This window comes from Ictidomys tridecemlineatus, chromosome 5 (assembly GCF_052094955.1).
Source record: "Ictidomys tridecemlineatus isolate mIctTri1 chromosome 5, mIctTri1.hap1, whole genome shotgun sequence".
Lineage (NCBI taxonomy): Eukaryota > Metazoa > Chordata > Mammalia > Rodentia > Sciuridae > Ictidomys > Ictidomys tridecemlineatus.
This window is the reverse complement of record NC_135481.1, coordinates 134,138,897-134,162,300: the sequence shown is the minus strand read 5'-3', so window position 1 is coordinate 134,162,300 and position 23,404 is coordinate 134,138,897. Positions and strand designations below refer to the sequence as shown.

The 23,404-nt window shown below is 38.7% G+C and overlaps 1 protein-coding gene and 1 pseudogene across 5 annotated transcripts in view; both read right to left on the bottom strand.

The window, feature by feature from the left end:
* The window catches only part of Homer2 (homer scaffold protein 2), a 133,551-nt gene that overhangs the window by 97,300 nt on the left and 12,847 nt on the right, over positions 1-23,404 (bottom strand). The window lies entirely within an intron of this gene.
* On the bottom strand, positions 19,381-22,780 carry LOC101955350 (large ribosomal subunit protein uL10 pseudogene; annotated as a pseudogene).

The window sequence follows — 23,404 nt, the reverse complement described above, 5'->3', positions numbered from 1 at the left end:
GACCAATACTCCTCAAAACTGTCAAGGTCATCAAAACAAGAAAAGATTGAGGAACTGCCAGAGGGGACCAAGGAACAGAGGAGACCAAGGAACATGACAACTAAATGCAATGTAGCATCTTGGATTAGGTCCTGGAATAGAAAGAAAAACTGATGAATCCAGATAAAGTCTGAAGCTTAGTTAATAGTAATGTAATGGTGTTGAGTTCCTAGGACGAGAAAGTTTAATGGTAATGTGAAAGGTTATAGGGGAAACTGGGTGAGAGGAATATGGTAACTGTACTATCTTTGCAAGTTTTTGCTAAATCTAAAATTAGCCCAAAACAAAATATTTATTAAGAAAGTTAATGGGTTGGGGTTGTGGCTCAGTGATAAAGCACTTGCTTAGCCCATGTGAGGCACTGAGTTCAATTCTTAGCACCACATAAAAAATAATAATAAACAAATAAAGTTATAAAAATGTTTGAAATAAAAAGAAAGAAAGAAGCCAGGCACAGTGACACGTGCCTGAAATCCCAGCAACTCAGGAGGCTCAGGCAGGAAGATCACAAGTTCAAAGCCAGCCTCAGCAATTTATTGAGGCCCTAAGCAACTTAGTGAGACCCTATCTCAAAACAAAAAATAAAAAGGAAAATAAAATAGCCTTAGGAACATCCTGTATTCTGAATCTTTCATGTGTGTAGTCATCAGCAATGTCAGAAAGGATAGCATGTAAATCATGGAACACGTAATTTATCAGGTGAAACCTGATACTATAAGTGTTTGCACAGGTCCAAAGGGAGCATTGAAATCAATATTTCCAATTTCTTAAAAATGCAACCCAGTAAGAAATATATTTTATGGGCTGGGGCTGGGGCTTAGCAGTAGAGATCCCCTAGCATGTGCGAGGCCCTGGGTTCGATCCTCAGCACCACATAAAAATAAATAAAGAAATTAAAGATTAAAAAAAAAGAATGTGAACAGGATTTAAAAAAAAGAAATATGTTTTATACTACAACTCAGTACATACTTAACTCTCTATCTATAGTTTTATCTACATGAAAGGGAAACAGAAGTTATACCAAATAATTCTTATCCTCTCACCTACAGTGCATTCAAACATTTTCCATTTTTAAAAGCAGTGCTGCTCACAACCTAATAAATTGATTTTAAAACCTATAGTCTATATATTTTTTCTTTCAACAAAAAAGTTAGGCTTACTACAGACATGCGTAGTATTATCTATTAGTAGTGAGCTTAGGTTTTTGGTATAATTGATGCAAGGATTTGATTTTTTTCTTCTAACCATAAAATTTCAATTCTCTCAATTGCATATGAAAGAACTGTCTTATTATAGCCAATGGATAATTTTTTAATATTTATTTTTTAGTTTTCAGTGGACACATCTTTATTTTATTTTTATGTGGTGCTGAGGATCGAACCCAGCGCCCCACGCATGCCAGGCGAGCGCGCTACTGCTTGAGCCACATCCCCAGCCCTAGCCAATGGATAATTTTTAGTATTATATAATTATTAGGTTATATTTGTGAAGATAGAAAATGCTTTTTATTTCAACAAATACTGACATTTACTATGTAACCAGTACTTGACACCATACTGAATACAAGGAATAAAGTGCTCAGCAAAATAAACAAATAAATAAATAGATAAATAAATGGAAAGAACTACAGTCTATTGTCATGGAATTATAAGGTTGCATGAAATATATTACTCAAATAACCACACAATTACACAATTATAAATTATGATCTGTGTGAATAAAGGGACTTAATTTAGACTGAGAAGCATGGTCAAGAATGGCCCCTTTGAGGAAATGTTTTAGAAGTCTGAAAACAAAGGCATTAGGCAAATGACATGGGGAAGAGGTCCCAGGCAGAGAAAACTACAAAGGCTCTGGGTAGTTTTGAAGTACTGGAAGAAGGCCAGTGTGGTTAGTATGGAGAGAGCTGAGCAAAGCATGAGATGAGGCAAGATATGCAGGGCCCTTAAGCTGGATTAAAGATCTGGAATTTATCAAAATGAAATGACAACCCACTGATGGGTTGGGGAATGCCATGATCTGGTTTACATTTTTAAAGATCACTCTGGTTCTTGGGAGGAGAGGAGATAAGAAGAAGAAACGAGTAAATCACATGGAGACCACTTAAGAGGCCCTGCAGTAAGTCAGAAGAAAAAAAAGAGTAAAGGCTATCTGTTCTCCAATACATGCTTTTGGCACCTTTCTAACATGAGAAAACTGTATTTATGTGGGTTTTTTACTGTGTCTTCTATTCTATACCAATGGTCTACAAGTGTATTTTGGTGTCAGTACCATGCCATTTTTGTTACTATTGCTCTGTAGCATAGTTTAAGGTCTGGTGTAGTGATGCCACCTATTTCACACTTCTTGCTAAGGACTGCTTTGGCTATTCTGGGTCTCTTATTTTTCCAGATGAATTTCATGATTGCTTTTTCTATTTCTATGAGGAATGTCCATGGGATTTTCATTGGGATTGCATTAACTCTGTATAGTGCTTTGGGGAGTATGGTCATTTTGACAATACTAATTCTGGCTATCCAAGAACAAGGGAGATCTTTCCATCTTCTAAGGTCTTCTTTAATTTCTTTCTTTAGTGTTCTGTAGTTTTCATGTAGAGGTCTTTCACCTCTTTCATTAAGTTGATTCCCAAGATTTTTTAATTTGTTTGTTTGTTTTGGTTTGGTGTTTGAGGCTATTGGAAACAGGGTGGTTTTCCTAGTTTCTCTTTCAGAGGATTTGTCACTGATGTGTAGAAATGCCTTTGATCTATGTGTGTTGATTTTATATCCTGAATTCATTTATTAGTTCTAGAAGTTTTCTGGTGAAGTTTTTTGAATCCTCTAGTTACAGAATCATGTTGCCAACAAAGTTTGAGTTCTTCTTCTCCTACCCGTATCCCTTTAATTTCTTTCATCTAATTACTCTTTAATTTCTTTCATCTGTCTAATTGCTAGAGTTTCAAGAACTACGTTAAATAAAAGTGGTGAAAGAGTGCATCACTGCCTTGTTCCAGTTCTTAGACGGAATGCTTTCATTTTCTCACTGCCAAAAACATATACTGGAAAAAAGATAGCCTCTTCAACAAATGGTGCTGGGAAAACTGGAATCCATATGCAGCAAAATGAAATTAAACTCCTATCTCTCACCATGCACAAAAATCAACTCAAAGTGGATCAAGGACCTAGGAATTAAACCAGAAACCCTGCGTCTAACAGAAGAAAAAGTAAACTCAAATCTCCATCATGTCTGATTAGGCCCCGACTTCCTTAAGAAATAAAATCAAGAATCAATAAATGGAATGGACTCAAACTAAAAAGCTTCTTCTCAGAAAAAGAAACAATGAAGTGACTAGAGAGCCTAAGGAATGGGAGCAAATTTTTACCACATGCACATCAGAAAAAGCACTAATCTCCAGGATATATAAAGAACTCAAAAATCTTAACACCAAAATAACAAATACCCAATCAATAAATGGGCCAGGGAACCAAATAGACACTTCTCAGAAGGTGATATACAATCAGGCAACAAATATATGAAAAAATGTTCAAAATCTCTAGCAATCAGAGAAATGCAAATCAAAACTACTCTAAGACTTCATCTCCAGTCAGAATGGCAGCTATTAAGAATATCAACAACAATAAGTGTTGTCGAGGATGTGGGGAAAAAGACACACTCGTACATTGCTGTTGGGACTGCAAATTGGTGCAGCCAATCTGGAAAGCAGTATGAAGATTCCTTGGAAAACTAGGAATAAAACCACCATTTGATCCAGCTATCCCACTCCTTGGTTTATACCCAAAGGACTTAAAAATAGCAAACTATAATGACACAGCCACATCAATGTTTATAGCAGCACAATTCACAATAGCAAAATTGTGGAAACAACCTAGATGCCCTTCAGTAGATGAATGGATAAAGACACTGTGGTATACATACACAATGGAATATTACTTCAGCATTAAAAGAGAATAAAATCATGGCATTTGCAGGTAAATAGATGGAGTTGGAGAATATTAGACGAAGTGAAGTAAGCCAATCCAAAAAAACCAAATGCTGAATGTTTTCTCTGATATGAGGATGTTGATCCATAATAGGGATGGGGTGGGGGGAGCATGGGAGGAATGGAGGAACTTTAGATAGGGCAAAGGGGATGGAGGGGAAGGTTGGGGACATGGGGGTAGAAAAGACGGTGGAATGATATGGACATTATTACCATATGTACATGTATGAATACATAAATGGTGTGACTCTACTTTGTGTAAAACCAGAGACATGAAAAATTGTGCTCTATATGTGTAATATGAATTGAAATGCATTCTGCTGTCATATCTAACAAATTAGAATAAATTAAAGAAAACAATGGGGTCAAAAAGCCAAAAAATAAAAAATAAGGGTAAAGATGGATTACAGAATAGGGATATATTTGGGGGGTAGAATCAACAGAACTTGGTGATTGATTGGATGCATATTAGAATATAAATTTCATAAAATAATCTTATAAATAATGTTCTATGAGTATAATTATATAAAAACTTAATGCATATGACAAGGCCTGAAAGTATAGAAAATGAAGTTTTATTTATCAGGATGACAGGAGGAATATAGGGTAAAAGATGAGCTTTGGAATCAAACAGACCTAAACTAAATCCTGGTTCTGTCATTGACTATCTACATTCCTTGGACAAATTTTTAATCTGAGCTACAGTTCTCTCATCTACAAAGTAGGGAAACTTTGTTGGACCTTTAGGTAGAGTGATAAACTAATACCTGTAAAGTGTTTAGATCGGTACCTGATACAGTACATTCTCAATACTCTGCAGTTATTATTATTGGATATATGGAACTAGGGTGAAATTTTCATTATTTTATTGTGACTGAATTAATATGATCATAATGGTATTTATATAATCAAAATTTTTAATTAAGTAGAGGGCTGGGGTGTAGCTCAATGTTAGAGCACTTTTCTAGCATGTGCAAAGCCCTGGGTTCAAACCCTGGCAAGTAAATAAATAAATAATTGAGCAGGACTGGTTTGAAGATTTTTTAAAATATATTTTCAGTTATAGGTGAAAAAAGTACCTTCATTTTATTTGTTTTTTTAAATGTGGTGTTGAGAATCAAACCCAGTGCCTCACACATGCTAGTCAAGTGTTCTACCACTGAGACACAACCATAGCCCCAAGTTTGAGGATTTTTAAATCTTCCCCACTATGTAAACAACTCATGCACTTTCTGGCACATAAAACTTTGCTAACCTGTATCCAGAGGCTTCCATGTCTTGAGGATCTCTCTAAAGGACACATGAGGGTCAGAGAAGAATATGTGCTGTCTCTTTAAGATGACACCAGATCAACATGGGGCCACCAGCCTCAAACCCTAGTTTTCAATCTTGCTAGAATCTGCCCTTAGAAAGACGAGCTATAAATGGTTTTCACTGGTTCCTACAGTCCTCTACCTTTCCCATCCAGAGATTTTTCTCTCTCTCTCCCAAGGATTTTGCTAGCATTCATCTATTTATTCAATTTTAACTGAGCACCTATTCCCAGTCAGTCTTCTAGCAACTCAATAAGCAAAATATAAGGTAACACATCAGACACTAATTCTGCCTGGGGGATGCTACAGAAAGGGGACAAATGACCTAGGTCTCATTAAAAGAACCATTTCCAGTGGGAGAGTCTGGGAAGCTACAACTACTGGAGGAGGCATTAGTCATCAGACAATCTGACAACATTGAAGAGAGGTTAGAAGTCACTGATTGCTCTTAAAGCACAAGAAATAAAATCAAGAGTCAATAAATGGACTAAATAAAATACAAAATAGGGCTGGGGATGTGGCTCAGTGGTCGAATTCAATTCCTGGTACCTCCCCATGCAAAAAACAAAAAACAAAAAAAAAACTCTACACTGATTCCATCTCACTCCAGTCAGAGTGCAATCATCAAGAATACAAGCTATGGGCTGGGGTAATGGCTCAGCAGTAGAGCGCTTGCCTAGGCGAGGCCCTGGGTTCAATCCTCAGCACCACATAAAAACAAATACCCAAAATAAAGGTATTGTGTACAACTAAAAAATAAAAATAAATAAAAAAATAAAAAATAAAAAAAAAAGAATACAAGCTCCAGGGGCTGTGATTTTGGCTCACTGGTAGAGTGCTTGCCTAGCATGTTTGAGGCACTGCATATAAATAAATGAATAAAAAGAGAGATCCATCAACATCTAAAAAAGTATAAGCAACAATAAATACTGGCAAGGATGTGGGGGAAAAGGTACACTCATACATTGCTGGTGGGACTGCAAATTGGTGCAACCACCATGGAAAGCAGTATGGAGATTCCTCAGAAAACTGGGAATGGAACCACCATTTGACCTAGTCATCCACTCCTAAGTTTATACCCAAAGGACTTAAAATCAGCATACTACAGTGATGCATCCACATCAATGTTTATAGCAACTCCATTCACAATAGCTGAATACCAATGCTAGGGCTCTACCTCCAGAGAGAATAACTGGTGTTGGTGGTACTCCATCATCTGCAATCCTTTAAACTCCCCAGGTGATTCCAAAGTGCAGCAAAGGAAGAACTGCTCTAAGTAAGCCTCCTAGTGTCTATAGGTGCGAACCCTAGGAGTTTGGGAACTGGTGGGAACAAAAAAGAACACAACCTAGCTCATTGGCTAAGAGTTAGGGTTTGGGAGAAGAACTAGGAAATTGAAGGAATTTGTGAAGCCAAGAAAGTGAAGAACCTCTTGTGAACACAGGGAAGAAAGAATTAATTTAAAGCCTGTTAACGCTCTCTGAGAGAGAATGGAGACCTATAGACATTTTTCCACTTACTGACAGAAGAAAAGACATTTGTTTGTATATCTGGAATAGCTGGGATGAATCAAGTTTAGACAGGTGAGGCTAGACTCCAAAGTCACACGTAAGGCAGATGCTACAAGACCAAGGATGAAGTAAGAAAATAATGGAGTCATACGTAGCACTGAGGTTTCCAATTAGAGATTCTAGGCAGAAGGCAACACCTCTCAAGGATATGTATATGCAATCAGGGAGAGAAAGAAGCAGTAGCAATCAGAGAGGTGAAAATTTGGATATGCGAGTTGCAGGAATCTGAGGAACAAACAAGATGAGATTTCCAGTAGGCAGTTAAATATTGTAAGCATCCTGCTTAGAAAGGAGAGTAGGAAACCATCTGTGAGATAGTATCTGAACCCAAAAAGAGCATGTTGAGTGAACACAGGTAGGGGTGAGAAAGACAGAGATGGAATCACCAGGGGAGGAAAGAGAACCCATGAGGACAAAAGAGTGGCCATTAGTATCCTGGTAGTCATTTTATTCTAGATGTGGATCTAGATATGGATTTTTCAGCTTGCTTTAGCTATATCAAATATCAACTTTTTAATGAAATGATTTTTCACCAGTAAATTAAGAGCATACAGAAACAAACAAAAAACAAATATTATAAAACAGAAACAAGTGGGCTTTCCATTCATTTCAATGTAGCAAATATTTACTGAACGCCTACTACGTGCCATATCAGCCACAGATGGCTTGTCTGGCATGGTTAGCTTATCATGCACACAGCTCCACTCCTACTCTCTTCCCAGCCCCATCTGGGAGACCTTAGTGGTTCTAGTTCCTAGAATCTTTGCCTCTAATAATGTTCAACTGATCCACCTAAGTGAAGTCCCCTAGCTCATCTGGAGTCCTTGTGGTAGGTAACATCTTTCCTGGAACCTACCTATTTCACAACAGCTACCCAGTGGGCTTTTGGCTCTAGCTGCCACCCAAAGCCCTTGCCTGTGCCGGCCTCCCCAGGAAGCCTTGACTTCTCCTCCAAGGCCCTAGCTCCTATGCAGGGCAGAAAAGTATGATCTGGCAGGTAGCCCAGAAATGAGTACACCAAGGAGTTGGCCATTTTTAATCATCTCTCCAACAGCTACAGCTCAGGGGCTTCAGGAATTTCCTTTCTGTAATGACAGAGTGGCAAGACCAGAACAGTTGGCAGAAAATCACTTTGAATCAAGACAATACCTCTCTATTCTCACAAAATAAAAGGCTGGTTGATCACAGTCACCACCCACCCACAGAGACTTTTCCTTTTACCACTTTATCTGTGGCTCCTTGTCCCCTCATCCATGCAGGAAACATTTTTTCCACCCTACTTGGTCAGTACTGTGAGGGCTGCATCTTTAATAGACCCTTTCTTTTATAAATATTCTTTCTATTACATATTATCTGTCATTCTCATGCACATGTCATCTCTTCAATTTGCATAATTCTCCAATAAACCAATTTCTTACCTCCTTCAAAATCATCATAAAAACTGCTTGATCTATTTTACTCAAATATATCTTAAATTGACTATAGCGTATGTAATCCCAGCTACTTGGGAGGCTGAGGCAGGAGGATCACAGGCTGGAGGTCAGCTAGAAATTTGTGAGGCTCTATTTAAAAATAAAATAAATTTTAAAAAGGGATGAAGATGTAGCTCAGTGATAGAGTGCTTGTCTAGAATGTGCAAGGTCATATATACACATATATGATATAATATATAAAGTAATTTAAAGGTATAAAATATAATTTAAAGATATATAATATAAAGATATATCTATATATTTTATGAATTTATTATATTACATATATCACTAAATTCATGTGCCTCATACATTTACTGATTTATCACTCTGAAAATGTCCTTCTTGGGAATAGTGTATTGTGAACAAGTTCTTTTTTTTTTCCCCGCCTCTGGTACCAGGGATTGAACCCAGGGGTCCTCAGCCACTGAGCCACATCCCTCATCCCTTATAATTTTTTATTTTGAGACAAGGTCTCACTGAATTGCTTAGGGCCTCACAAGTTGCTGAGCCTGGCTCTGAACTTGCAATCTTTCTGATCAGCCTCCTGAATCACTGTAATTACAGAAGTGTACCACTGCACCCAGCAAGTTATTGCTTTTTAAAATTGAAATTTATAATTTGAATCATTTTTAAGTATAAAGTGTCATTAAGTATATTCACATTATTATGCAAACCTTACCACTATCCATCTCCAAACTTCTTCATTATCCCAAACCCAAACAGATTTTTTAAAATGCTCAGGAAGTAGGGACACACACACACACACACACACACACACACACACACACACACACACATTTTATATATATATATATGACTTTTATTTTATTTACTTATTATTTATTTACTTATAATGTGGTGCTGAGGATTGAACCAAGTGCCTCACACATGTGAGGAAAGTACTCTACCACTGAGCTACTACCCCAGCCTCACACTTTGCTTTTTATTTCTAGTTCTGCACACAGTATATGCTTGTTTTAGTCCATTTTCTGTTGCTATAGCAAAATATACTTATTTTATAAAGTAAAGAGGTTTGCTTAGCTAATAGTACTGTAGGTCCAAGACAATGGCATTAGTGTCTTGGAGCAGCACTTCATGACTGCACCCCAAAATAGTGGAGAAGTGAAAGGGGAATCAGCTACAAGCAGAAGAGACTAAGAATAGTCTCTCTTTCTCTTTCTTTTTTGCATACACCATGTGATGGGCATGTGGCCTCAATTCCTAACAACCTAACTCACTCTGCAAGACCAACCTTAATCCCTTCTGCAGGGGAAGCCCCCATGACCTAATTATCTTCCCCTAGGCTCCACCTCTTAAAGGTTCAGCAGCCTCTCAACAGTGCCTCACTGGGGACCAAGCTTCCAGCAAGTGAACTTTCTGGGATCATAATCAAACCATATCCAAACAATAGCAGTGCCTCATAAATAGTCTTGGCTAATTAGAGCAGTAAAATGTTTAATATGAAAGGCACCAAAATGGCATAGGAATCAATTCATCAAACTACCTCTTATAAAATTACTTATTAAAATAGCATAAAGGCTGAGCTATAGTAAAGAGAGAAAACATTTATAAACTTATTCTAGCTGGGGCCAGAAGGGCTAGGATTTCCAAACTCCTCAAAAGACAAAGATGAATTCCTTGTCTTCTCTTCTGCAATGTGACAAGTGGCCTCCTAAGTCAATCTACAAAATTAATTGATGGGTGAAGAAAATACAAGAAAGAATGAACTTAGCCCATTACTACTGAGTAAGATCCCTTGAACAACTAAAGCAGTGTTTTCCTGACTTGTCTCATTGTATGAATCACTCAAGACATCAATTAAACATACTAATTCAGTACTTCTAGAATAGGATATAAGAATCTGCATGTTTAATAAGTGCCTGGAGTGATTCTTATGAAAGGCAAATTTGGGAAAGAATGAATTGAAGTGTTCCATTAGCTAGGAGGGGCTGATGAGCTCCCTGGGGTTGTCAAGATAAAGTCTCCAGGCCTGGCTTAGTACAAGCTTAGACCAGGAGCATAGATCATTGTGCTGCTTTTACAAACTCTGGCAGACACATTGGGCCCCAGGACTCCATGGACCTTCTGCCTTTTTTTTTTTTTTTCAGTTGTAGTGGACACAACACCTTTATTTCATTTGTTTATTTTTATGTGGTGCTGAGGATCAAACCCAGGGTCTCGCCCGTGCGAGGCGAGCACTCTATCGCTGAGCCACAAACCCAGCCCAACCTTCTGCTTTTGTATGTCTGTCCCTTCCTTCTCCAATGTCCTCCATAGAGGGCCCTTATACTACAGCCTCTTACTTCTGCTGCCAAAGCCCTTGGATGATCCCACATTCTGGCAGCCCTATCCCCCTGGCCAATTCCCTATAGTGGGAGAATGACAATGAAATATAGTCCTAATTTAGAGCAAAGAGTCATGTATTTATTGGCCAGGTATTATTAAGGAATGGCTACAGATAGCTGGTGACATCATATCCTACCTTTGGATCCAGCTGGATCATTACATGGAAATAAGTTGGGGAGCTTATATCAACCAAACTTGAGGTCAGTGTTTACAGAGAGAGACACTAGACCCCAACTACAAACTATCAGAGCTGAAATCTCACCTTGGGGCCCTTCTGATATAAGTCAGCTGAATGAAGTCTGGGAGGTTCATTGACTTTCAGGTTGCTCCAGAAAGCTGTATGCCTGCATGGAGCTCAACTCAAACACAACCACCTCCTCCCCACAACAAACTCAGAGTACAGAGGGTCAGAATGGGTTATGGCAATATAGGCTGATGAATTACATTTGGCTAGAGATTCATAAGTTTCTTCCTTTGGAACCAGTAACATTTTGTTTTAATAAAAACACAATTTCTGAAACAGCCTGTTTTTCCTCACTCCAGAAACTCTACCGCTGAGCCATAACCCCAGCCCAAATTTTTATTTTTATTACTAAAACACTCACAGAGTTTGAAATTCAAAAGGCATACAAAAAAGTATGGCATAAACATCTCTGTCCTACTCTACTTCTCCAGATACATAGCACTTAAAAATTAAAATAATAAAATTAAAGGGTCTAAGAAATCTTAGGAGGTTGGCTAGAGTATATTAACAAAGGTGACAGCAAATTGCTGCTTCTCTTCAAAGATATAATTGATCATGTCACTTGTTTCTCCTTTTACTTTTTTCCAGATTAGAAAAGAAAGAAATTCTCAGTAAGGAAACTCATAAAGTGCATAGAGAAGCAAAAAATTATCTATAGTTGTTTGCAAGCATTTTAAGTAGCTGCTTAAAACTATTGCATGGATACAAAGTAACTTACTAAATGTTCTCCCCTATTCACTTCCCATTTTAGAGATCTGGGAACTAAAGCCATGATAGATGTTTGCTTAAAGGAGATAAAGAAACTTTAAAGAGCATGCAGTGAACGAGACAGGTAAGACACAGCCAGATATGTATATTTGAAAATATTTGAAAATTATCTATATTAAATTGAAACCACAGTAATGAGTAAGTTTAGAGGGGATGCAGGGATAGAAAGAGAAGAATAGCAGTTGACAGTTAAGACTTCAGGGATTCCAACTGTTACTGAATAATGAAAAGAAAAAGCCCTGCAAATTAAATAGAGGGAGATTCACTAAATAGAATAGTCTTCGTATCTTCAACACTTACCAAAGATGCCTGACAAACAAAGCAATAAATATGTGTAGAACTGAACATGGGAGCAGAATAAAAAGGGACTAAGATGCCTGATGGGGGTAGGACAGGATTGTCATATGATATATATGGATGCTTAACCACAATGACTGAGGGGCAAGGTCGTTGAAGTTCTAGGGATAGACGCAATTTAACATGGAGAACATGTAGAAGGAAAAGAGGACAACAGTAGAGTCCTGGGCATCCTGACCTCAGAAAGAGTAGTGTCATGGCAATCAAAAGGCTTCCCAATCTCAGGCTTGAAATTCTTCCTGCCTGAAGCAAGGGGAGGACAGCTGGCAGGAGGGCCTGGAGGAATACTGTGGTACCTAATCTGCAGATAATATGAGAGGCTGGAGAAAAGGGAAGGTCTATGTTTGGTGGCCAGAGAAGAGATCCCTTATCACCAGGGCTTTGACAAATGGACAGGACACTTCCTTCTCAAACGATATAATTTTCACTGAAAATGGACCTAATACTGTGCCTCCTGCTACCCTCAAAGCTAAATTGGACTCTACTGACTCATACTTCTTTTTTTATCTTCAGTTCCAATTCTTGTTTCTCATACAACTCTGTAAATGACAGCACTGTTGTTCTTTCTACTGGAGAATCTATTTCAGGGACAGGCAGCGGACAGTCTATAGTTGTGTGTGCTATTATTACCTGTGACATAGTGGAAACTTTATAGCATTTATTTCAAATGTAAAAGAAATGAGAACACACAGAAATGGACTGTAGTGACATCTTTTTTTTTTTTTTTTTTTTTTTTTTTTTTTTAAATATATTTATTTTATAGTTATCGGCGGACACAACATCTTTGTTTTGCATGTGGTGCTGAGGATCGAACCCGGGCCACACGCATGCCAGGCGAGCGCACTACCGCTTGAGCCACATCCCCAGCCCCCTGTAGTGACATCTTGCTAGGTAAATTCTCTGTGATAAATTTTTTACAGAATGCAGTCAGCTGTATAAGAAAAGAAATTCAAACAAATAATGACCTCTTCACCAATCTTGCCAGGCAGCTCAGAAACAGCCTTTAACCAAGCTAATCTGTGGGTAAAAAAAATATCTCTAGTTCAATGGTCCAAGGTGAACCAGTTTTATCCCTCACAAAATTCAATTTCATTTGGCAAATGCCAACTATGTTCCAGAGCTTGTGCTAGGGTCATAGAGGTGGAGAGTCCAGGCCCTCCCCTCTTCCCACCACTAGTGGTAACTGAATATACAAACAGGAGGAACAGTGCCCCCTGAGGACCATAGATTGGAAACAGACCATGCAAAGGGAAGGTGTATCTCTCATTTAAATTAATAAGCTGGCATCTGGTTTACTGAAAATCAGTTCTCGATAATGTGAAGCTCTGGCTTTCTGGACATTTTAAGCTGTGGTCTGGGATTGGATCATGTCACAGGTTCAGGTAGTTAAAATCATTTGAGGGAAGTATAGAAGCATCCCATGTGCTCCTTCCTGCAGTCTTAACCTTCCAAAGGACACTGGGACATTTTGAACTAGTGACTCCTATCCTTTCTCAAGAATTCTGAAATGGGAGGGTCATAAATGGACAGAACAGAACTGTTGGGGAATCACAGCCACTAAGGGTATAATTATTTTTTAATGTTGACACCATTTTCAAAAAAGTAATTATAGCTCTGAAGGTCCCCAGCCTGGTTGGTTAACTAGCCTCACTCTGACATTGATATTTGGATGCAACAACTTTTACTGTGAGTAGGTATTTAAAAATTCAAGTAGATTTTAGAGTATTCCTGGAAGCAAGAAACTATAGCTCTTGCTATTAATCTCTGACTCTGCTAAAATCCGTTCAGTTTTGGACCAGTGCCTTAAAACCCTTTCTCTTGAAAGAAATAGAAAATTGATATGGGGGTAAGGGAGTAAACTGAAACTTCTGCCATTATGGATATTATGATTGTCATTTTTCCAAGGGATACATCAGGAGGCAGACTACTCAAAGTTAGATTTGTGGACACTAAGACTTTAATTATTAATTCCTGCCCTTGAGGTTTTCCAGGCCAAATCCTCTCTTCTGTGCCCTGTGGCCAGTTATCCTAGGGTTTCACTCAATAGTCTTTCAAGCTCAGATATAAGAGTTTGATCCAGAATTCCTTTCCGTTCTGATCCTTACCCTCCTTTTGTCTCCCACCACTACCTTCTCATCCTCTCTCTATGGCATAATTTATATACTATAAAACTCACCCACTGTAAGTATATAATTCATGATTTCTAGTAAACTTTTGGGGTTGTATAACCATCATCAATATCCAGTTTTAGAATATTTCCATTACTCCAAGAGGATCCTTCATGCTCATTTGTAGTCAATCCCTTTCCTACCATAACCCTAGGCAATCATGGATCTGCTTTCTATCAATTTTTTATTTTTTATTTTGAGACAGGGTCTCACTAATTTGCTAGGATCTCACTAAATTGCTGAGGCTGGCCTTGAACTTGCAATCCACCTGACTCACCCTCTCAAGTCGCTGGAATTACAGGTGTGTACAAGCATACCCAACAGAGCTATTAAAAAAAAAATGGCACTAACTATCCAGGAACTCCTGCACCTGAGGGTGGGATAGTCCTCTAGCTAACAATATAAATTTCATTCTTCAATTTGTACAATATATTACAATTTTATGTCTCTGTGCCTATATGAGGCCATGGCCAGGCCTGACCATGGAAAGCTCCCATGTAGATGTAAATGGAAAATTCTTAGGCCCAACAGTCATGGGGCAGGGAAATGGAGATTACCTCAAGAGCTGGCACAGCATAAAGTTCAAGGCCTAAGATTTAGATTTTAGCCTTGGGTAAGGTGGGCTCCTGAATGATAAATTTACATGGAAGTATAAGTTATTTCCATGACCACAGCAGTGAATTAACAGCTGTATATGCTTCGGACCTCAAGGGCATTTCACTCTGTGTGAGCTGTCAAGACTCATCAAACTTTGGATACACCTCATTAGGTATAAAAAAAAGGCAGGCAACAGGGAGCCTCCTGCCTCTTTGTCTCATTTATGTCTCTTGAAAGTAATCAGGAACTGAGTCCAAGTCAAATAGTGTCTAATGTGAAAGCAAATGGATCTTACTTCAATCAATGCCATAGAATATCTGCATTCTAATCTCTTACCACAGAGAAATCTGGACTAACTTGATATACAGCTCCTATTTCTCTGAACTACAACTCAAATATGCTGTTCTGTAAGTACCTTAATATCCCTTCTTATGGGTGGCGCACAGGCTTTGGAAAGGGAGTTATATTCAAATTCCATTTCTCCTGCTTTGCTTGTATGACTTTGGGCAAGCTGCTTATCATCTCTAATCCTATCTAGGTGGGTTGTTGGGAGGATAAAAGGAGATAATACAAAAATTTTCCCAGTGCCAAGAATGTAGGAAATGCTCAACAACAGTGGTAGTAGTGTTCAGATTGTGACATGGCTCTTTTCACGGGACTATGCATCAGAACCTCTCCTCATTCAAATCAGTCAAGTTGGGGAGTGTTTTATTTTGCTTTGGTAACAATGAGGAACTAACATTTGTTAATGATCATAATCTAAGCTATAGTATAGGGTTATTATCTCATTTCAGAAATCAAAAAAATTGAGCCTCAGTGAAATCAGAAAAGTTGCTCAGGTTGTCTGCATCTTGGATACACAGTTTTGCCAATCCTTCTGGAGGATTCACCTTCCTTCTCACTTTCTTAAATGTTTACCTTTATATTTGCCAGCTATTTGAATTGGTGCTTTAACTGTTCTGACCATCTGCTCAGAAAGAACTTTTCAGTTTTGTCACACTTTTTGGCACCTCAAATAATACAGTTTTGGGGGTTGGGTTAGAAATCTGCAATTCTAAGCCCTTGCTTCATTTGCTCACAAACATTTCTTCATGGTTTCACGTGTGTTGACACCAGTGCCAGGGGCTTGAGATGTAGAGACATCCATCATACATGGTTCCTGGACTTATGACACTTATATTCTAGAAGGAAAGATGGATATCAAAACATTCAATAAAGTAATGTAGGTACCTAGCTGATAAATAGGTTTCCAGGGAATAAATGTATTATGCACAGGAGGTAAAATGAATCTTTATATATAATTGGGTTATTAATGAGGGGAGAGGAATAAAGTTGGAAAAGATTATATATATATATATATATATACATATATATATACACATAGATAGATAGATAGATAGATATAGATATAATCTTTATATATAATATCTTGTTAATATGAAACTGGGGGCTGGGGATGTGGCTCAAGCGGTAGCGCGCTCGCCTGGCATGCATGCGGCCCGGGTTCAATCCTCAGCACCACATACCAACAAAGATGTTTTGTCTGCCGAAAACTGAAAAATAAATATTAAAAATTCTCTCTGTCTCTCTCTCTCTCCTCTCTCCTCTGTCACTCTCTCTAAAAAAAAAAAAAAAAAAAAAAGAATTGTGATTGGTTGGGCTGGGGATGTGGCTCAAGCGGTAGCGCTCGCCTGGCATGCGTGCAGCCCGGGTTCGATCCTCAGCACCAGATACAAACAAAGATGTTGTGTCTGCCGAGAACTAAAAAATAAATATTAAAAAAAAATATATATATATACCCCTCACACCTCAGATAGAGCCCTAATATCCAGAATGTACAAAGAACTCAAAAAATTAAACAATAAGATAACAAATAATCCAATCAACAAATGGGCCAAGGACCTGAACAGACACTTCTCAGAGGAGGACATACAATCAATCCACAAGCACATGAGAAAATGCTCACCATCTCTAGCAATCAGAGAAATGCAAATCAAAACCACCCTAAGATACCATTTCACTCCTGTAAGATTGGCAGCCATTATGAAGTCAAACAACAATAAGTGTTGGCGAGGATGTGGGGAAAAGGGCACACTTGTTCACTGCTGGTGGGACTGCAAAATGGTGAGGCCAATTTGGAAAGCAGTATGGAGATTCCTGGGAAAGCTGGGAATGGATCCACCATTTGACCCAGCTATTGCCCTTCTTGGACTATTCCCTGAGGACCTTAAAAGAGCACACTATACGGATACGGCCACATCAATGATTATAGCAGCACAATTCACAATAGCTAGACTGTGGAACCAACCTAGATGCCCTTCAATAGACGAGTGGATAAAAAAATTGTGGCAGCTATACACAATGGAGTATTATGCAGCACTAAGAAACGACAAAATCATAGAATTTGCAGGGAAATGGATGGCATTAGAGCAGATTATGCTAAGTGAAGCTAGCCAAGCCCTAAAAAACAAATGTCAAATGTCTTCTTTGATATAAAGAGAGCCACTAAGAATAGAACAGGAAGGAAGAGCATGAGGAAAAGACTACCAGTAAACTAAGACGAATGGGGGGAGAGAAAGGAAGAGAGAAGGGAAAACATGGAAATGGTAGGAGACCTTCAGTGATACACAAAATTATAAGAGGTTATGAGGGGAAAGGGGGTGGGGGGAAAAAGGGGAGAGAACTGAACAACAGCAGAGGAGGTAGAGAGGGAAGATGGGAGGGGAGGGGAGGGGAGGGGGGATAGTAGGGGATAGGAAAGGTAGCAGAATACAACAGTCACTAATATGCCATTATGTAAAAACGTGAGTATGTAACAGAAGTGAGTCTGTATTATGTATTTGGGGAGTTCAAATCTCAATTGAGTCGAATGTATGAAAGATGATATGTCTTGAGCTCTGTAATGTTTTGAACAATCAATAAAAAAAAAAAAAAATGAAAACTGAAAAAAAAAAATATATGAAACTGGAAAGGAAAGGCTAGATCAATGAACATGAGTACCAATTATATATTAGGTTGCCAAATTCTATGCTAATTGCTAAAGATGTGAAAGATATAACTTTTCCCTCAAGGAGTTTATAGTTAAGGTGGATATAAACAAATGACAATTCATTGTGATAAAGCATGATTATATATGTGAACAACAGAACAATCATTTTCTACCTGGAGGTGGGGACAAGTAGGAGTATATTATGGAAGACCACTTGAAGATGACATAATAGGTTAAGGTCTACCAGGTAGACTGGTGTGGAAAGGGCACTGCACAGTAAAGGAACAGCATGTACACAACACAGCGCTAAGCCTTCCAAGAACTCCACATAGTTTCATATGAATGTACATTAAGTTCATGTAAGGAGAGAGGCAGGAAGTAATACTGAACAGCCAGAACAGTGCTAAATCATTTTGTTTGCTTATTTCATTTTGGTAGTGGTAGGGACCAAACCAAGGGTCTTGAGCAAGCTAGGCAAGCATTATATCACTGAACTAACACCCCAGGCCTACATCAAATCCTGATGGGCTGCATAGTCTACACTAAGGAGATTAAACTGTATCCTGGAAGAAATTAAAAATTACTGAAAAGATGAATCTCGATATAGTTTGTTTTTTAGAAAGAACCCTCTGAACTGACTGGTAGTTTTACACATGAAATGGTTATATTATCATTCTTTGTATGTTTCATCATAATAAAGTGAGAATACTCTACTAGTGGGATGAAGAAGGGTCTGGAGGGGTACAAGGCTGAATACAGGGACCAGTTATAGGCTATAACTATCTTCTTTGTGAGAAGTGATGAGGATCAGAACTAAGAGAGTGACACAAAGGAAAAAAAAGTAGACAGAAGAGATAAGGAGCTGAGCACACAGGCCTTGAGGACGGACTGGATATGTTTGGTAAGACAGAAAGAATTCTAGAATGTCTGCCAGGATTCTGGCATGGGTAACTAAGAGGAAGTATTCTTTGAAAATGGAAATAGAGGCAGATAAACGGATTCAAGAAGAAAGATGAACACATATTTAGATATATACTGAAGATGGCTGTTGGACATCCAGACAGAAATTCCTAGCAAATAGGAGTCTAGAACTCAAATGTGATAGAAGGGTGGAGATATCCATTGTTGAGTCATCAGCACAGAGACAGAAGCTGAAACCATAAAGGGACAAACTGCACAGGCAATATGGGGAAAATACAACCAGGGTTATGGAAATACCAATATTTACAGGGAAAGCAAGAAGTGAGGTGTCAGCCAATGACATAGCAATAGAGAGGTATATTCTGTATATATGTGTTTGTAGTTAATTTTCTTTATTTTTAAATATTTATATTTTAGTTTTAGGTGAACTCATTATCTTTATTTTATTTTACTTTTTGAGAGAGAGAGAGAGAGAGAGAGAATTTTAATGTTTATTTATTTATTTTTAGTTTTTGGCAGACACAACATCTTTGTTTGTATGTGGTGCTGAGGATCGAACCCGGGCCGCACGCATGCCAGGCGAGTGTGCTACCGCTTGAGCCACATCCCCAGCCCCATTATTTTATTTTTATGTGGTGCTGAAGATCAAACCCAGTGCCTCATGCATGCTAGGCAAGCACTCCATCACTGAGCCACAACGCAGCCCTGTATATTGTTTTAACATCTTAAAAAACTTTTCTGATTTGGGCTAGCCAATTCTTAGAGATTTGAAAAAAGGATAAGTCAGGAATATCTAAAGCCATATCTCCTCCATCTGGCCCCTCTGCCCATGGGAACAATACTCTTCTGACTCAATCATCCCAGGTACTAGGCAACCAGGGAACATGCCTACAGTTTAGAGCACTTTGAAAGGATCCAATCTAGCCAGTCCAATCTTAAACTAATTATCAGTTCCTGCCTTGCCTTTCCCTAGGAAACTCTAAGAAACACTCTGGCTTAATGCTTTCCCCTTGCTCTTGCTGCTGTCTTCTGCCTTCTGACCACCCTGGCATCTTTCCCTGTGGTCCTATGTGGGTTCTGTGCCTCTTGTCACTAGCATCTGTATCATAAACTTTGATTTCCTCAGCCATTTCTATACCTCATCTCTTGGCTATACCTGGCTGACCACCAAATGAAAGAGTAAGATTGCATCATAACACAAAAATAATAAACAGTGACCCCAGACAGATGAGAATCATGAGAAACTAAAATCATGAGAAGAGGGTTTAAAGGAGGAAGGGAAATACAGTGTCAAATGCTGCACAGATATGAAATAAACTGAGTCTTGAACTTGGCCCTAGGTAAATTTTTCTCTAATGAACTTTGCCAGACTGGTTTCAGTGGGCAGAAACCTGACAGCAGTGAGCAGAAAAGGTAGAGAAGTATAAACTAAAGGCATGGTGTATTCTTTGTAAAAAGACTCCCTCCATTGGGAAAAGGAGATAAAGGAGTGCACAGGATTGAAGGCAAGGTATCAGTTTTGTTTGAAACTAAAGAAACTTGAAATATGAGAAAATGAGAAAACTAAGGGCCAGTGACTTGCCTGATAATCCACAGGGAGTTAAGATTTTGACTCAATTTGCAGGTGCTCCTTCTATTCTCTATACACACTTATACTGAAGATGCTTGTATGTTTTTATATCTGTTTTAAGATGAGGCTTCCTATATCTTCTTTCTTGATTGATAGTCAGTGCTGACTTCACACAAAGGAGGAACAAACTACCTGTTACCAGTAAGCTTACCAAGACCTTTGGATGGAGACCCAGAGACTTGCCTTTTAAAATGGGGAGATGGCAAAAGTTCATTCTCTGATGAGGATTCTGGTTTACTTGTGTACTTTTGAATGCTTAGAAAATGCTTCTACCAAACTATGGTTTTATCATTTCACTGAAAAAGATTCTGGAAAATTACCAATAGGACAGAATATGGTGATATGGGGGAAAGATGGTTGAGTAAGCTCTGGACAAGATTCTTGGGCTATTTGCACAGACAGATATTATGCATCATGAGATGAGTTCAATTCCATTTAGAAAACAGTTTGTACCACTAAATAAAAATACATCAGGAAAAAGAAAAGGCAACATCTTCATATTATAATCACAGATTTAAGAATTGAAAAATGCCCTGGTCCACCCCATTAAGCCCACTTCACAGCTTTTTCTCCTCTGACATTTCTAATTTTTTTATTATTTTTTAAAAATATTTATTTTTTAGTTGTAGTTGAACACAATACCTCTATTTTATTTATTAATTTTTTTATGTGGTGCTGAGGACTGAACCCAGGGCCCTGCACATGCTAGGTGAGCACTCCACCGCTGAACCATAATCCCAGCCCCTCTCCTCTGACATTTTTTAATCTTTGCTTTCTTTGTGATTTTTTTCAATGATTTCAATGACTTCTGTAGTAAAAATAATCCTCAGGTAACAAACAAAACTTGCATGTTCCCTTCTTGCCCTCTCCTGTAAAAGTCCCCAACACAAAGAACTCTTTATGTGGGAGGATGACACTGAGGTGAACAGAATTTTGGAACTTCTTATCAAAACAACTCATGTAATTAAAGGCGCAGGAGCATGAGTGTGATTCTAAACCAATGCCTCAAAATTTGAAATGTTTTCTTAGAAAGTAAGGATTGAACCCCAGGCCTTGTACATGCTAGGCAAGTGCTCTGCCATTGAGCTTCATCCCCAGCCCAATAATTCTAATTATTATTAGCATTCACACATAATCTTTCTTTATTTTAGCCTAAAGCACTTTGCATATATTGCAGTAATTATCACAATAACTTTATGAGGGAGAGGTAGCAAAGATAATTATTCCCATTTTGTTGAAGATATAAACCAGGCAGGAAAAAACAATATTTTTCCAGATCAGAAAAAGTGAGACTATAATTTTGTGAGAAGAGGAGGCCTGGGGATTGAACTCAGGGGAGATTTACCACTGAGCTACATCCCTAGGCCTCTCCTCCATTTTTATTTTTAGGCAAGTTCTAACTAAATTAATGAGGCTCTCACTAAATTGCTGAGGCTGGCCTTAAACTAGCAATCACACTGTCTTGGCCTCCCAAATTGTTGGAATTACAGGCATATGCCATCATTCCCAGATGGAAGTCTGTAATTTTAATTTTTTTGTTTAGTAATCTATTCATCTGAGTTTCATCTAAATGCCTGGACCTGTGGAGGATGGTCAGTACATTTGTGCAAGGGGAGGGGAAGCGAGAATGCAGTTTCCTATGTGATGTCAAGCACTTCAGGTTTGTAGGTGCTGCTGTTGCCCAACACCTGCTGAGTGAGCAACCCAAAGGAGAAGGGTGAGAGGTTCAGCATGTTCAGCAGTGTGGCTTCACTGGCTCCCATTTAGTATATCAAATAATGCCCCTGGAGATTTTAGTGGTGATGCCTAAAGCCTAGAAGGATGAGGTCTTCCTGTGCCAATAGAACAATGTTCTGGGATGGCACAATGACTTCACATACAGCAATGGCACCAGCACCAGTGGCAGCTGGTACCTTACTGGACAGCAGCATGTCCCTGTTCTCAGTGATCTTGATCCAAATCCAAATTTCTGTTCATTGGTGAACAGAAATCCCACATTCCCATGAATGTGAGGCAACAGTTTCTCCAGAACTGGGTTGTTTCCCAGATGACCTGGGATGGCCTCACACATCATAGTGTTCTTGCCTATCGGCACCACAGCCTTCCTTCAGAGGGACATGTGGAACTGCTGCATCTTCTTGGAGCCTACATTAAAGAGTTTGGAATAATCATCCAAATGTTTGGGAGGCTAAGGCAAGACGATCACAAGTTCAAGGGTGGCTTTAGCAACTTAGCAAGACCCTGTCTCAAAATAAAAATAAAAGAACAGGAGCTATAGTTTAGTGCTATAGCACCCCTGATTCAATCCCTAGTACCAAAAAAAAATTTTTTTGGATGATATTAAGTAATAAAACTTCTAAGTCACCCTGCTTTCCCTGGGCATCTCTGTGATTTGTTATGGATTTTCCTGCAGGGTTTAAAGATGATGTCACTCTCATGAGGATGCCTAGGGAAAGAAAGGCACTATGCACCTTTGAATACCCTTTTTGTTTGGAAAATTTGACACCTTATGAATTCTGCCTCTCCAAGGAAGACCAGAAGATCACTCAGCCTTCCATTTAGCTAGGAATTGTATGTATGACTTGGGTTCTGCCTATGAGATGCAGCCTTTCAGAGATTTTTTTTTTTTTTAAGGTGAGCAATGTGATGAAAGTTTGTGAAATTCAGGTTTTGGCAGGGAGGCTATAGGGGCAGAGTTCCTGCACCGCAGAACTCCACGTCAACTGTGCAGTGCGAGAGTCTAGGCTGTGAGCAGCAACAGTAGAGGCTCTACTGATGTAGTCTCAGGTGTGAATTTGTGTTTGGATATTCCTGACCACATAGGCTCTAAGCCAGTCATTTCCCCAAGATTCTGAGCTATCCCATATTCTTTAATAAATCACTTCCTATTTTCACCACCTAGATTGGATTCTTATGTTTGCAACTGAGAACCCTAAGGAGACACAAATATTATATTGGAGGCATAGAGAGAGAGAGAGTATTTGACTATATCAGAAGGAAATCAGAA